Source organism: Seriola aureovittata, chromosome 20 (genome assembly GCF_021018895.1).
Source record: "Seriola aureovittata isolate HTS-2021-v1 ecotype China chromosome 20, ASM2101889v1, whole genome shotgun sequence".
In the NCBI taxonomy this organism is placed as follows: Eukaryota; Metazoa; Chordata; class Actinopteri; order Carangiformes; family Carangidae; genus Seriola; species Seriola aureovittata.
The window spans coordinates 22,622,700-22,636,852 of record NC_079383.1 but is presented as its reverse complement, the minus strand read 5'-3'; the positions used below and the strand labels follow the sequence as shown (position 1 = coordinate 22,636,852).

Here is a 14,153-nt window from a genome sequence, read left to right as displayed (position 1 = left end):
CAAAAGGAGAATAATTCAATATGAGGACTTCCTCTGCACAAAACCTCTCCTGCTCTTTCATTTGCTTTTTCATCATCGTCTCTTCTTGTGTTTCTGTTTTACAGTGACCACAGGGATCTTTGCTCTCCGTCTCCTGGCTGCTTGTCATGTTGTGAGCTTGGAAATGAGGTTTATTCAGCAGATTCCCTCGTGGTTCTCTGGAGGAGAGAAGCTAAATGTGGAAACTGTCAAACTGAAGTCTTTTGTTTCCTCTCACTGCTCTCTACCTACGACATTTTCACAGTCTGTCTGAAAACATTTAAACCTTCGACTTATACTGCACATTAAAAGACACTTAACCCCCCAGATTAATCCTCAGGGGAACATGAAAACTGCTGTGGAGATGTTTGAGTCTGGTTCATTAATCAGCATTTCTGTTAATGTGTCAGTGTTAGCCAGTGCACAAGCCATGCAGAGCAACAGGAAACAGCCTCTGGGGACCATGAGTGTCTCTACAAAATTTTGTACAAATCTATTTAGTAGATATTGAGTTATTTCACAGGCGAAGTACAAACTTTGACCCACTGGTGTCGCAACATGAAAAGTGAATGTATCATAAAAGTCATTAGGGTTCATCATCAGGGCACCATGAATATCTGTACTTATCGTCATGGCAATCTGTCCATTAGTTGTCAAGATATTTTACAAAGAAAAAAAAAAGTCAACCTCATGGTGGCACTAGATGAAAAGTCAGTTCATCCTCAGGGGACCATGAATCTCTGAACCAGATGTGGTGATCCACATGTTTGTCGACCTCATGGAGGCGCTAAAGATAAAGCCAGGGGATCAGCGAAGTCACCAGGCTTCAACCTCTGGGGATCATGAATCTCCACAGGTTGGTCCTGCTCCTCTGAGGATTCGCTCAGTCACAGACGAACAAAGTTACTTTCACCAGTGAAGTTGTTCATTATTAGTAATAAATAATAAATGATTGTTATTATTGTTATAAATTAAAATGAATTGACATGAAATTCAGTGATAACTCTGTAAACAGCAGCAACATGTCAGAGGAGCAGAGTGACCTCCTCTGCTCTCACTTCCTCTTCTTCTTCTTCTTCTTCTTCTTCTTCTTCTGTGTCAGAGACACGTTGACCTGCACAGCATCAGATATTACAGAAAGGTTTGACTTCTTTTTAACTTCTCTCCTTCTTTTTATCTCCCGTCTGTCCCTCTCTCTTTAATGTCCGTCCTCTTTGTCCTACGTTGTTTTTAACCTCTGATTTTCCCTTCTGCTCGTTCCTTCTTTCACTTTCTCTACAACTTTTCTTTACCTGTGTTCGATAATCACGACGGACACGGCAGGACAGTTGAACTTTAATCTGCTCTCTCTGCAGTTACATGTGCAGTTTACAGACTGTCACATTCACACCTGTCCCCCTGGAAACAACGGCAGGTGGGAACCAAAGGTGCTCCACACTAAAGGGGTTGTAAATAATAAACTTAAATGTTACACCTACAAATTATATATGTGGAATTATAAAGTCCTGCAACTGATAATGGAAGTATATGATAATCTCAGTGAAGTAAAGTTTATTAATAATACAATAAACTTGAATAATAGTTTATATGGTAAAGTTATATTTAAAATAATCCAGATGTGTACAATAATTAAGGTAACACTTCCTTCTTCTGTCTCATTCTGTCCTTTGCTGTATTTGATTTGTCCCAGCGTGTCCTCCTTCTGTCCTTTCCTTTTCTATCCTTATTATATTTTTTAATTTCTTCTTGTGGACATTAGACATGCGATGACCCGTCCACATTTGGACTTGACCCCAGGGACACGGTGCAGCCTTTTATCGTCCTCTTGGCTCATGATTTTTGTGCCTCTCCCCTCCCGTCCTTCTGTCCGTCCCGTCCATTTCTGCTGACAGACCATAATAACCCGCAGTCGGTCCTGATGAGTCAGGCAGATTAGGAGGTGAGAGACGGTGACTCGTCCTCTGGGGGACGAATCAGCCTGAAACCTGAAGACTTTGGTTTACTCACGTCTGGCTGTCTGCCCGGCGACCACAGAAAAACTCCTCTTACATTTCATCACGTCGTGTGGAGACGGATGAGACGTCGCAGCAGAGAGAGACGGTTCGACGCGTCCTGACATCTGCATTTAGTTTTAGAGGAGACGACATTTAAGAACATGTTTACTTTTGTTTACAGGCCAAAATCCTTCAAATTAAAATAAATCTTTTGTTCTTTAACGCAGGAAACTTCAGGTTTCATCTGTAGAGACTAAAGCAACTTCCCAGTTCATTCACAAACATCTGATCCTGATCTGTTCTGACAACCTGCTGAATCGACCCTTTTCAAAGACGTACACCACCATGTTTGGATGTGTTGTCATGAGGTTTGTTCAGACACTCACGTCCTCCAGATGATGAATCCTACGGAGTTTGGTGATCCTCAGGTCGGGTTAGAAATTAGGTTTCTCTGCAGTAATGTCGGTACGATATCAGATTTTAACCACCATGATTATTGTGACCAAAAGATTCCACGATATCTGTATAAAAATCGACAAATGACGCTGTCAATCAAATGCACGTTTAGCTTCATTTATTTTGTATTTTGTCTTTTTATTATTATTAAATTAATTAGACTCAAATACTAGTGTAGGGGAAAACTACAAGTTCCAACCTCCGAGGCTGCAGTTCCTCTAACGACCACTAGAGTCCGGCTCCAACAGTGAGTCAGTCCCCAGAGACTCCCATGTTAAAGTGTCCAACTTTACTAGTACAGGTATCAGTGTCTGTACTCACTACCTGGCTTGTTTTGTCGTGGGTTAGCCTTGGAGCAAGACGCCAAGCTCTGCTAACGATGCTAACGAGAGCATCTGTCTCTGCACCTGTGTCGTACCTTCGCTCTGACGCCTCTCTCTCTGTGAGTTTGCTGTTGAGACGTTGCTCTGCAAACAGGAAGCTGCACATCTGACCAATCAGCTGCAGCGTGTCACGACGACCTGCTCGAGGTCAGAGGAAGTTGCTGCAGAGGAAACGGCTTTTTATGCAAAAATATAAAACTACATAAAACTGCACAACTTCCATGATCTCAGAGGGTTTTAATGAAAATGCAGAACTTCCGTTTTAAATCAGCTGTTTTCTTATTCTGTTGAAACTGAACTTCATCAACCAGTGAAGGTAAAAACAGAATAAAAACCACCTGTAGCTCAGCAATTTAAATATATGTTCATATAAAATAAAAACATCTACTGTATGTAGAAATAAAAGCTATAACCCTGAGTCGTGACTAAAATGATCAGAAAGATAAAGAAAGTTCATTTCTGTCTGAACCGTGAACATCAGCAGAAAATGACGAGTTTCTGCATCTGTCAGCTGTTTGTTGTAAACACTGTGACACAAGTCGGTTTGTTTGGGTCGAGGTCACCTACACACACACACACACACACACACACACACCTACACACACGCACACACCTACACACACACCTACACACACGCACACACCTACACACACACACACGCACACACACACACACACACACCTACACACACGCACACACCTACACACACACACACACACACACACACACGCACACACACACTACACACACACACACCTACACACACACACACCTACACACACACACACACACACCACCTACACACACACACACCACACACACCTACACACACGCACACACCTACACACACACACACACACACACACGCACACCTACACACAACACACACACCTACACACACACACCTACACACACGCACACACCTACACACACCACACACACACACACGCACACACACACCTACACACACACACACACACACACACACACACACACACACCTACACACACACACACACACACACACACTCACACGCACACACACACACACCTACACACACACACACACACACACACGCACACAAACACACACACCTACACACACACACACACACACACCTACACACAACACACACACACACCTACACACACACACACACACACACACACACACACACAACACACACACACACACCTACACACACACACACACACACACACACCTACACACACACACGCACACACACACTACACACAACACACACACCTACACCACACACACACACACACACACACACACACACACGCACACAAACACACACACACCTACACACACACACACGCACACCTACACACACACACCTACACACACACACACACACACGATTCGAATCTATACTTTATCTTGTAAGTATAGATTGGCTTCACTCTTCCAGGGTTTTGACTTAAAAAAAAAGAAAATTGTTTTCAATACATTTGATTGATACTGATCAGAAATGTATCAGTTTTATTGTTACTGTAAATTCAATAATAGGAACAGTGTAAAAGTAGAGATGGTGTGACTGTAATCTGTGAACAAAAACATAAACAAAACACATTAGTGTGTGTGTGTGTGTGTGTCTGTGTGTGTGTGTGTGTGTCTCTGTGTGTGTGTGTGTGTGTCTCTGTGTGTGTGTGTGTCTCTGTGTGTGTGTGTGTCTGTGTGTGTGTGTGTCTGTGTGTGTGTGTGTGTGTGTGTGTGTGTGTGTGTGTGTGTGTGTGTGTGTGTCTGTGTGTGTGTGTGTGTCTGTGTGTGTGTGTGTGTGTGTGTGTGTGTGTGTGTGTGTGTGTGTCTCTGTCTGTGTGTCTGTGTGTGTGTGTGTCTCTGTGTGTGTGTGTCTCTGTGTGTGTGTGTGTGTGTGTGTGTGTGTAGGTGTGTGTGTGTGCGTGTGTGTGTGCGTGTGTGTGTGTGTGTGTGTGTCTCTGTGTGTGTGTGTGTGTGTGTGCGTGTGTCTCTGTGTGTGTGTCTCTGTCTGTGTGTGTGTGTGTGTGTGTCTCTGTGTGTGTGTGTGTGTGTGTGTGTGTGTGTGTGTGGAAAGAGGAAGTAGTGTGTATATAAACTGGTGTTGAAGTCGATCTGATCATCGGAGACTCGACAGACGAAGAGGTGAGACTCACATGCTGCTGTTTCTTTTTTCATATTCAATATTTAAGTATCATTTTTATTTTTATATTATTTTATTATGCATTATGATATTTTTAGTTGTGTCGTTTCTGTTGTTTTTAAAGGATGTTGTTGTGATGTTTTAAAATGAAATGATCCTTATTCATTTTTCATTTTATTCAATATTTTTTATTCAATATCTCAAAGACGTAAATTTATCTGGTATTTCACTAAAGAAGTTACGTTTTATTTTTACTGCGCTGATTTTATTCAACAGCTTTACTCACTTTTCAGATTTTACATAAAAAGAATTTAATTTGAAATACAATCCACATTTCACTACAGTATGTACTTTTACTTCAATATATTATTATAATAATATTTAATGTTTATTTCATCCTGTCTGTTGAACATTTAATGCAGATTTTACCTCCATGTTCTAAAATCATTGAATTGTTTTCTTTAATATTTTTATGTTGCTCAGATTTGATTAAAACATGCAATTAATTTTTTTGTTAAATATTTTCTCTCTCTCCAGTGACCATCATGTCTCGTTCAAACGACGGACCAACCTCCTACAGGGGGCGCTACGCTCAGCCGGTATCACACAGCTACAACCAGGAAGTGAAATATTCAGTTCAGATTTATTTCTCTTTATTTATTGATTGATTATTTTTTGAATAATCTTTAGGTGCCGACCTCCAACCTCACGACTGAGGATGACGATTTCCCTGAGTTTGAAGCTTTTGATGAAAGTGCTGACGCAGAGGCCACGCCCAGAGGACACCCACCTGATGGAGGTAAGAGCCGTGTCATCGACATGTACCACATCTAACAAATTATTATTCATGTATTTCTCAATGAACTGATTCAAAATATCAGAAAATAGTGAAAAATGTCCTTCAAATGTCTTTTTTTCCAAAACCCAGAAATATTCTGCCATGAAAAGCAACGAATCAGAAACAATCGTTTAATTTACTTTAAAAATGACAAAATCATTATTAAAAAAGAATTTAAAAAAAGAATTGACTAATCATCGCAGCTACATAAGTTTAGTTAAAGGCAGAGAACAGTTACTGTAACAGGCAGATTTAATGGACTTATTATTAGTATTTAAAATCACTGACATCAGCCGTTGGACCTTTATTTAATAATTAACTTTAAATAAATATGATGAATAGATTTACACTCAGTGAAGTTATTTTAACCACATGTTTTTACTGCTGCTTTAACCAGGTGAACGACCTTCTTTTATGTCGGATAACAAACTAAATTTCCTTATTAGTTCAATAAAATTCATATATTTGATATTTTAGCTTGAAAAAGTGAAACATGATAAAATGAACGTTTATTCATCAGAGTCTGAATTTTAAACTTGAAGAAGAAGCGATGGTTGTTGATGAACCCGGGTGGTTTAACTCCTCCCCTCAGGGTCTCTGTCGGCCGTCAGCGTCGACATGTGTCAGCAGATCAACAAACCGAACCACTTCACATCCGCCTACGACATCGAGAACCTGGTGGTCCGACGCGGTCTGGAGTTCGTCATGAGGGTCACCTTCAACCGCCCGTTCGCCGAGGGAGACGACTTCCAGGTGGAGTTCCTGATTGGTGAGTCTGACCCCTGACCTCTTCTCTCACAAAATATAACCCAGCTTATTATGTTTCCTTCAAATATACTTTGTTGAAAATCTGTCAAATATTAAATGTGTAAACTCGCTTTGTCTAAATAAAATACATTTTCATTCAATCTGCTCAAAAAATTCAGAATCTGACCAAAGATTTGATGCCAACTTTTATTTTTGATACTTACATTTCTGCACCAAAATAAGTATTAAAATCCAGCAGCCAGTGTTTAAGAACAGTGATTTATTAAAACATATAATACAGATTCAGAATATTAAAAGAAATTATGTAAGAATATCAGATGTGTTGAGATGTGAAGGAGGTAAAGAAATGTCACTTTATCCCTAAATGTCAAGTATCATAAATAAAATATATGATTAAAACTGATTTCATGAGTTAATAAAATCATTATTACACATTATTATATTAAAGTGTAACCACATTAAAGCTCCTGTCTGTTTCGGCGACATGTACTGGGGGGCGTGGTCTGTGTCACAGGGCGTCACTCAGTTGCCGCAGCCCTCCCGCTCCCTCGTTAACCAATTAGCTGATGAAGAGACGTTTGTTACCACCGAGCAATTAGACGACCGTCGGTTCGTTAGGCAGCCTCCCATTCATTTGGCTGGCTAATTAGTACACACACTCCCCCCGGCACTGTCATTAGAAACACACATCAGACTCTGAGCTGCTGTGCGACAGATGTTCACAGAAACATCTGAAATACAGCATTTCTTAATTTAGACACGTTTTGTCATCAGTTTAAAAACAAATGAATTTACTTTTACTTTTACCATTTTTATTATTTTATGAACATTTCAAAAATGTATTTTCCTAAACAAGGCAAGTGTCCTCTCCTCTTCATCACTAATCCTCCTCCTCCTCCTCCTCAGGCTCCAACCCCTCTCCCAGTAAGGGCACCCAGGTGGTGGTGACGTTCGGGAACCGTAACGGCGGCCCGTGGACGGGCCGGATCCTGGAGACCAGCGGTGAGACTTTGATGCTGGGCGTCACCCCGACAGCCGACGCCGTCGTGGGGAAGTTTCGGACTTACGTGGCCGTCATGGTGGGCGGCGGCCTGCAGAGGACCAAGAGGGACCCCAGCACCGACCTGTACATGCTCTTCAACGCCTGGTGTCCAGGTACGAACACCTGCATTCACCTTTCACTGCCTCCTAGTGGCTGAGGGAAGTTCTGTCTGTCCTCAGAGGGACGTTCTTCTGTCCTGTCTCGGAGTTTTAGTCAGATTTTTCTGAAATTTAAAGCTGCTATAATTTATATTTAACAGAACTTTAACAAATCTTAGTTACGATTCTGTGACTAAAGAGAAGCAGACGACTTTTAGCTAATGAATGCTTTGGTAGACGTACTCCCTTGGCTGATGGCGGCCATGTTTTTCAACTGATTTTGCTAATTTATAACAGAAATGTGTCTCTCGGTCCCCAAAGGCTGGAAACCAAATATGGTATTGATCTATTAATTTTACTGTTTTTCATTTTACATTATGCTAATTAGCAAAAAATCCATAATGGTGGCTTCTATTATCACAGAGGCTTTTGTAGAGAATATTGTCCCGTAGGTGTGAGGTAAATTTGTAAGATGAGGGGTTAGAACCCTAATTACATATTTTCATACCTATAAAACACGTGGAAGACGACGTGTCGTCTGTTTTTGTCTTTGCAGATGACGCCGTGTTTGTCCCTAACGATGGCGAGCGGAGGGAGTACGTCCTCAACGACACAGGTGTGATCTTCCAGGGCTCAGTCGGAGCCGTGTCACACCGCAACTGGACGTACGGACAGGTACACACACGCACACACACACGCACACACACACACACACACACACACACACACACATCATTAGAAAAAGAATGGAGTTGAGGTGAGTGTATTTTCTCTCTCTGCAGTTTGAACGTGGAATTTTAGACGCCTGCATTTACATCCTGGATGCGTCTCGGATGCCGATCTACAACCGAGGCAACATCATCAAACTGGTCAGGAAGGGGTCGGCCATGGTGAGGACACAGAGCGGGAAAACTGCTTCACGTGAATGACTGTGAATGAGCTGTGGTTACTCAGTCTTCTCAGACACTCTGAGTGTGTTTGATTAAATATATTTCAGATTGGTCGGAAACACTTTGTTTTAACGGTCGTGTAATTTCAAGCTAATTTCCTAGAAACTTTCCTCATTATCTCTTGAAAATAAGCTCATATTTATCTGTTAATTACAAGTGTTCATTGTTAAATACCTGCTCATTATATCAGTGTTTTTAGGAATAAAATAGGAACTTTTGTCAGTTAAAAATCTGGGACAAGGTCACGAGAGGATGAACTTCTCGTCTCTCGATGATTGGCTCAGTGTCAGACATTCCCTGACCTTTGACCTCCCTCTGCCCGCAGCTGAACTCTCAGGACGACAACGGTGTGTTGGTGGGGAACTGGAGCGAGGACTTCTCCATGGGCACGCCCCCGACATCTTGGACAGGCAGCGTCAAAATCCTGCTGCAGTACGTCAACACCGGCGTCCCCATCTGCTTCGCCCAGTGCTGGGTGTTCGCCGGAGTCTTCAACACCTGTAAGAGCTCACGCTGTCGCCGCGATACGCATGTTCAGATATCGCGTTTTAACACGGCGTTTAAATATTTCACATCTCTGCAGTCCTGCGTTGCCTCGGCATCCCGTCGAGGGTCATCACCAACTTCTCCTCAGCTCACGACAACACGGGCAACCTGAAGACCGACCTCATCTTCAAGCCTGACGGGACGCCGGACAAACGCCACACCAGGGACTCCATCTGGTTGGTCCAGGCCAGCAGGGTTTTCTTTACTTACCAAACCCGTATTTTACTGAGTGATGGCTTAAACCCGAAATCAGTTTTCGTGTCAAGAAAGTTTTAATGTAGTCGTGCCCAATCACATAATCATATCTAATAAACTCTAAATTGATTTATTCGACTCGTTCAGAAGTTTTCAAACTGTGAGAGTCGTGACCTGCAGTGTTAGTAGATACCTGCTTTTCCCTGGGTCTTTGAACTGAACAGACACGTGGTATGTGATGTTTTTGGTTTTATATAAAGTCTGTGACAGTGTGAAACTACGTTTTTCTGTCCCGGCCTGTAGGAACTACCACTGCTGGAACGAGGTGTTCATGACGCGTCCTGACCTGCCGCCCGGCCTCGCAGGATGGCAGGTGGTGGACGCCACGCCCCAGGAGACCAGTGATGGTAGGACAGACGTCCAGGTGGATGAGTAAAACAGGTGGAGTGATGGATGATAAACGCGTCTCTGTGTTTGGTTTACAGGACATTTCCGCTGCGGTCCAGCCTCAGTCAGTGCCATTAAAGAGGGTCTGCTGTGCCACCAGTTTGACTCTGGATTTGTCTTCGCTGAGGTTCAGCATTTTTTAGACATTTCGTCTCTCAGAGCTCATAAACGTTTGAAATCTTTCATGGCAAAAAAGAAGCACAATTACTGCGTTTTCTTAAAGGTTATAAATTTTATAATGATGTTTTCCCTCCGTCCAGGTGAACAGTGACGTGGTCTTCCAAAAGCGGGATCGCTACGGGACTCTGAGTCCATTCAGGGTGGATAAGACTCACATTGGACAGGCTATTTACACCAAAGCTGTTGGCAGCCCAGCACCTATGGACATCACAATCACCTACAAGCATCCTGAAGGTAACACACACACACACACACACACACACACACACACACACACACACACAAAGATCTAATTCAAGCTTGTGGGAGTTAGGAGGAGTTGTAGCTCCACCTGTACTCACCTGGTCTGTGTCTGCAGGAAGTGCAGATGACAGCAGGACTATGGCTCGGGCGGAGGAATACGGCTGTGAGAGGGATCACTCTGAGCTGCCTCAGACCCAGCTGTCTGTCGCCATCAGTGCTGGACAGGTAACACACGCGTCACGTCAGTACATTTAACCCTGCATACGTTCATCGTTGTCGTTACATTCATCCACCTGTCCATCCATCCATGTGTGATTTCCATGGAAATAGTGAATATTAAAACCCACCACCTGAAGCAAGAGTCCTGCTAATGTTAGCTAAAGCTAATTGGTGGGTTAGCTGAAGCTATAGGCGTCTCAGGTGATCTTACAGTAACTACTATGATACGACATGTTAGTGATTGAATGCATGGTTCAAACTGAAAGCGTGAACTCATCTATCAGAACAGATATAAACTAAACTGAGAATATGTTGCCATGGATACAGTGAGTTAAACCGCAGGCCTCCACTTTAGCCCCGTGTTTGTTTACATTTGTTATGAACCACTGGATGAACTGATCTCTAATCAGATTTATGGAGGTTTAGTTGCAGATTTTTGTCTGATGTGAGTTTCAGATGTTTGTGGATGTTGTGTTTTGATACGATGTGTGAATAAATGTAACAGTGATGTCGGACATGAGCAGCTCTCAGACCTTTATTTAACCAAAGCAGGTGAAAGAGGCTGGAGACGCCTGGTGTAAAAGAATCCACAGTAATATCCACTGAAAGACTGAACGTAAATGTCCTTTTGTTATGAACGAAGAGCGGCACAAGACTGAGCAAGAGAACTTTTACTCTTCATTGCTCTGTAAACTGTAAACTGACAAACATTAAATGGACACAGAATCAAGAGCATCAAACCGGATGTTTAATAAATACATCCGCCAACGTTTCCTTTAGTAACTCAGAAAAATACCTCCGTCATGACGTCTGTCCGTCTTCCCTCCATCCCTCTCTCCAGTGCCACCTGGGTCAGGACGTGAACCTGGCCTTGGAATTCCAGAACCAGGGTGAATACCCCCGTTCTGTCCAAGCTCACCTGTCCGGCTCGGTCGTCTTCTACACGGAATCACAGCCAGTCAGTTCAAAGATCAGAGCTTCAGTGTCACAGTGACGCCCTACCAGAGTGAGCGACGGCAGCAGTCACCTGACAGTCCTGTGTGATCCAAACTCCGTTACGATTATGGTACTAAAGTGTGTGTGTGTGTGTGTGTGTGTGTGTGTGTGTTGCAGCGGAGCGTGTGATGTTTAAGATCTTAGCTCAGGAGTACATGCCTCACCTGGGCGCTCAGCTCTGCCTCCACTTCGTTGTGACTGGACAGGCTGACGACCAATCAGTGAGCGCCATCAAGGTGGTCAACCTGCAGACCCCCAGCCTCACCATGACGGTAAAATCACACACACACACACACACGCACACACACACACACCCGACAGTGGAACTAAACTCTGCTCTTCTTCTTCTGTGGTTGCAGGTGAGCGGCACGCCTCAGGTGCAGCAGCGGATGTATGTGACCGTCTCCTTCACCAACCCCTTCAACTTCCCCCTGCACAACGTCCACGTGGCCATGGAGGGACCTGGACTCATGAGTGACAGGACGCGTAACTACAGGTAACACACGTAAACTTACACACCTGTGGTAAGGTGTTGACAGATGTTGTGTGTTTTAACCTCTGTGTGTGTTTCAGCGTCATCAATTCTCAGTCCTCATTCTCCTGGACGGAGGAGTTCACCCCTCGGCTGGATGGACCCCGATGCCTTGTAGCGCAGTTGAACAGCAGCAACCTGTCTGAGGTAACCTAGCAACGACCTCTGTTCATATCACTGGTTTCTAAAACAGACAGGACCAGTTATCTCCATATCATATATTTCTGTCATCATGCGATGTGCCATGTTCAACGGTCGAGTCCAGAGTGAAACATTTGATAAAATATGTCATAAAATTTGGTTCAAACATTCACTGCATTCACATGCTACAGCACTATGCTAAATTTAGCATTTAGCACAGCTACTTAACCGATTAAACATTAGCAAACATACTTGGCCATTTACATTTGCTAATATTAATAGGCTAGTCTGTTAGTGTTATATACACTACACATTAGCATTCTGTTACTTTATGATATTAAAACAATAAGCATGTTACTGCTATATGCTAAATTTAGCATTTAGCTTAAGGCACAGCTGCTAAAGCTACCAAACATGAGCTTCACTTCTACAGACAGGATAGACAACAAACATGTGTAGCCTATACCTGCAAAGAAAAGCTAGCTTGCTAGATGTTACATGCTAAATATCAACATGCTAGTATATTTTAAATAATTAACATGAATATTAACTGTAGGAATATTACTGTAAAATGCTAAAGTTAGCATCTAGCTCAAAATGAACCTAGTGAACATTAACATATATCCATGTTGTTTGTGATCATGGTAGCATGTTAGCTTTTGCATGCTAACAAGTAGTAGCTGTTAAAATCTTCTTTCTTTCCTGTTTTTTCTTTGTTTGATTTTATCTATTTATTGTTATTGTTTTATTTGCATATCAGATTTTTATTTATTTGTTTATATAGCAACGATAATAAAAACATATATATCATAAATACCAGGCATTTTAATATGTTAGCATTAGAAAAGTTAGCTTAACTGAACTGTTATTAGTTCATCTGTTGACATCCAGGTGTGTTTTTTCAGGTGTCGGGACATGTTGATGTCATCATCTCACCCTGAGACGACTGGTTCACAGAATCCTAACCCTCATTATTTCCACCAATCACAGCAGCTTCAGACTGAGTGGGCGTAGCCAACAAACACCACAAGTTACCTTTTTAACAATTTGTTTTCTTCTCGAACTTAATTCAGACACGTGTAGGTCAGAGGTCAGAGGTCAGAGGTCAGACTATTGTGAACATACATCAGTTATTAGATACTTTATTTCAACTCCCCCTGTTTAGCATTTAGAAGCAATATGTAAAATGTAATGAACAGTTTATAACACACTACAGTGTAATTGTAAGCAGATGCAAATGTTTAATGTAACAGTTATAATATTAAATAATAGATAAAAGACTTAATTACATACTGTACAATTATAACTTACTTATGATTACGTAATAGTGTGTTAGAAACAATTTATTAAAGATTTCCTTTCGTTGGAACTCACTAAGACAAACAGACCCAGAATGAAATCACACAAATTAAATAGACAGGAGTGTTTCCATCCAGCTGTTTTGTTAATATTGAGATAAAATTGAATTAGTTTTAATCCGTTTTCTATTAAATTAACAATTCAACTGCACTTATGTTCACGAGGGGAACTTGATGTCCAGTTTAATCATTAAATTAAAATAAAAAATCAGTTTTCATGGAGAAATGAGATTAGAAAAGTGAAGTGTTAACAAAACCAGTGAGTTGGACACAGCTGGACACAGCTGGACACAGCTGGACCGGTGTGAGGGAGTGTGACAGCAGCTCGGCTCTGTCAGATCTCCACTCTGACAGAATCAGTTGACGTGAAATATTAATCAATCAACGCCTTTCAATCAATAAGTGCCACCGACAGTCGGGCGGAGCTGACAGTCAGGAGGCCGGCAGCCTCCGACCAACAGCAACGACACAAAGTCTGATTATAAAATCTGCTTAATGAGCAAAATCATTTTTAATTTCAGTCTCTTATCAGATCAAATCTAATGTGATTATGTTTTTTAATACCTGCTATTAATACTGAACCTGTCTGCTAACAATAAAAGCATA

At 42.0% G+C, this 14,153-nt stretch overlaps 1 pseudogene; it reads left to right on the top strand.

Moving 5' to 3' along the window:
* Positions 1-6,433: 6,433 nt before the first annotated feature.
* On the top strand, positions 6,434-14,153 carry LOC130161034 (coagulation factor XIII A chain-like; annotated as a pseudogene).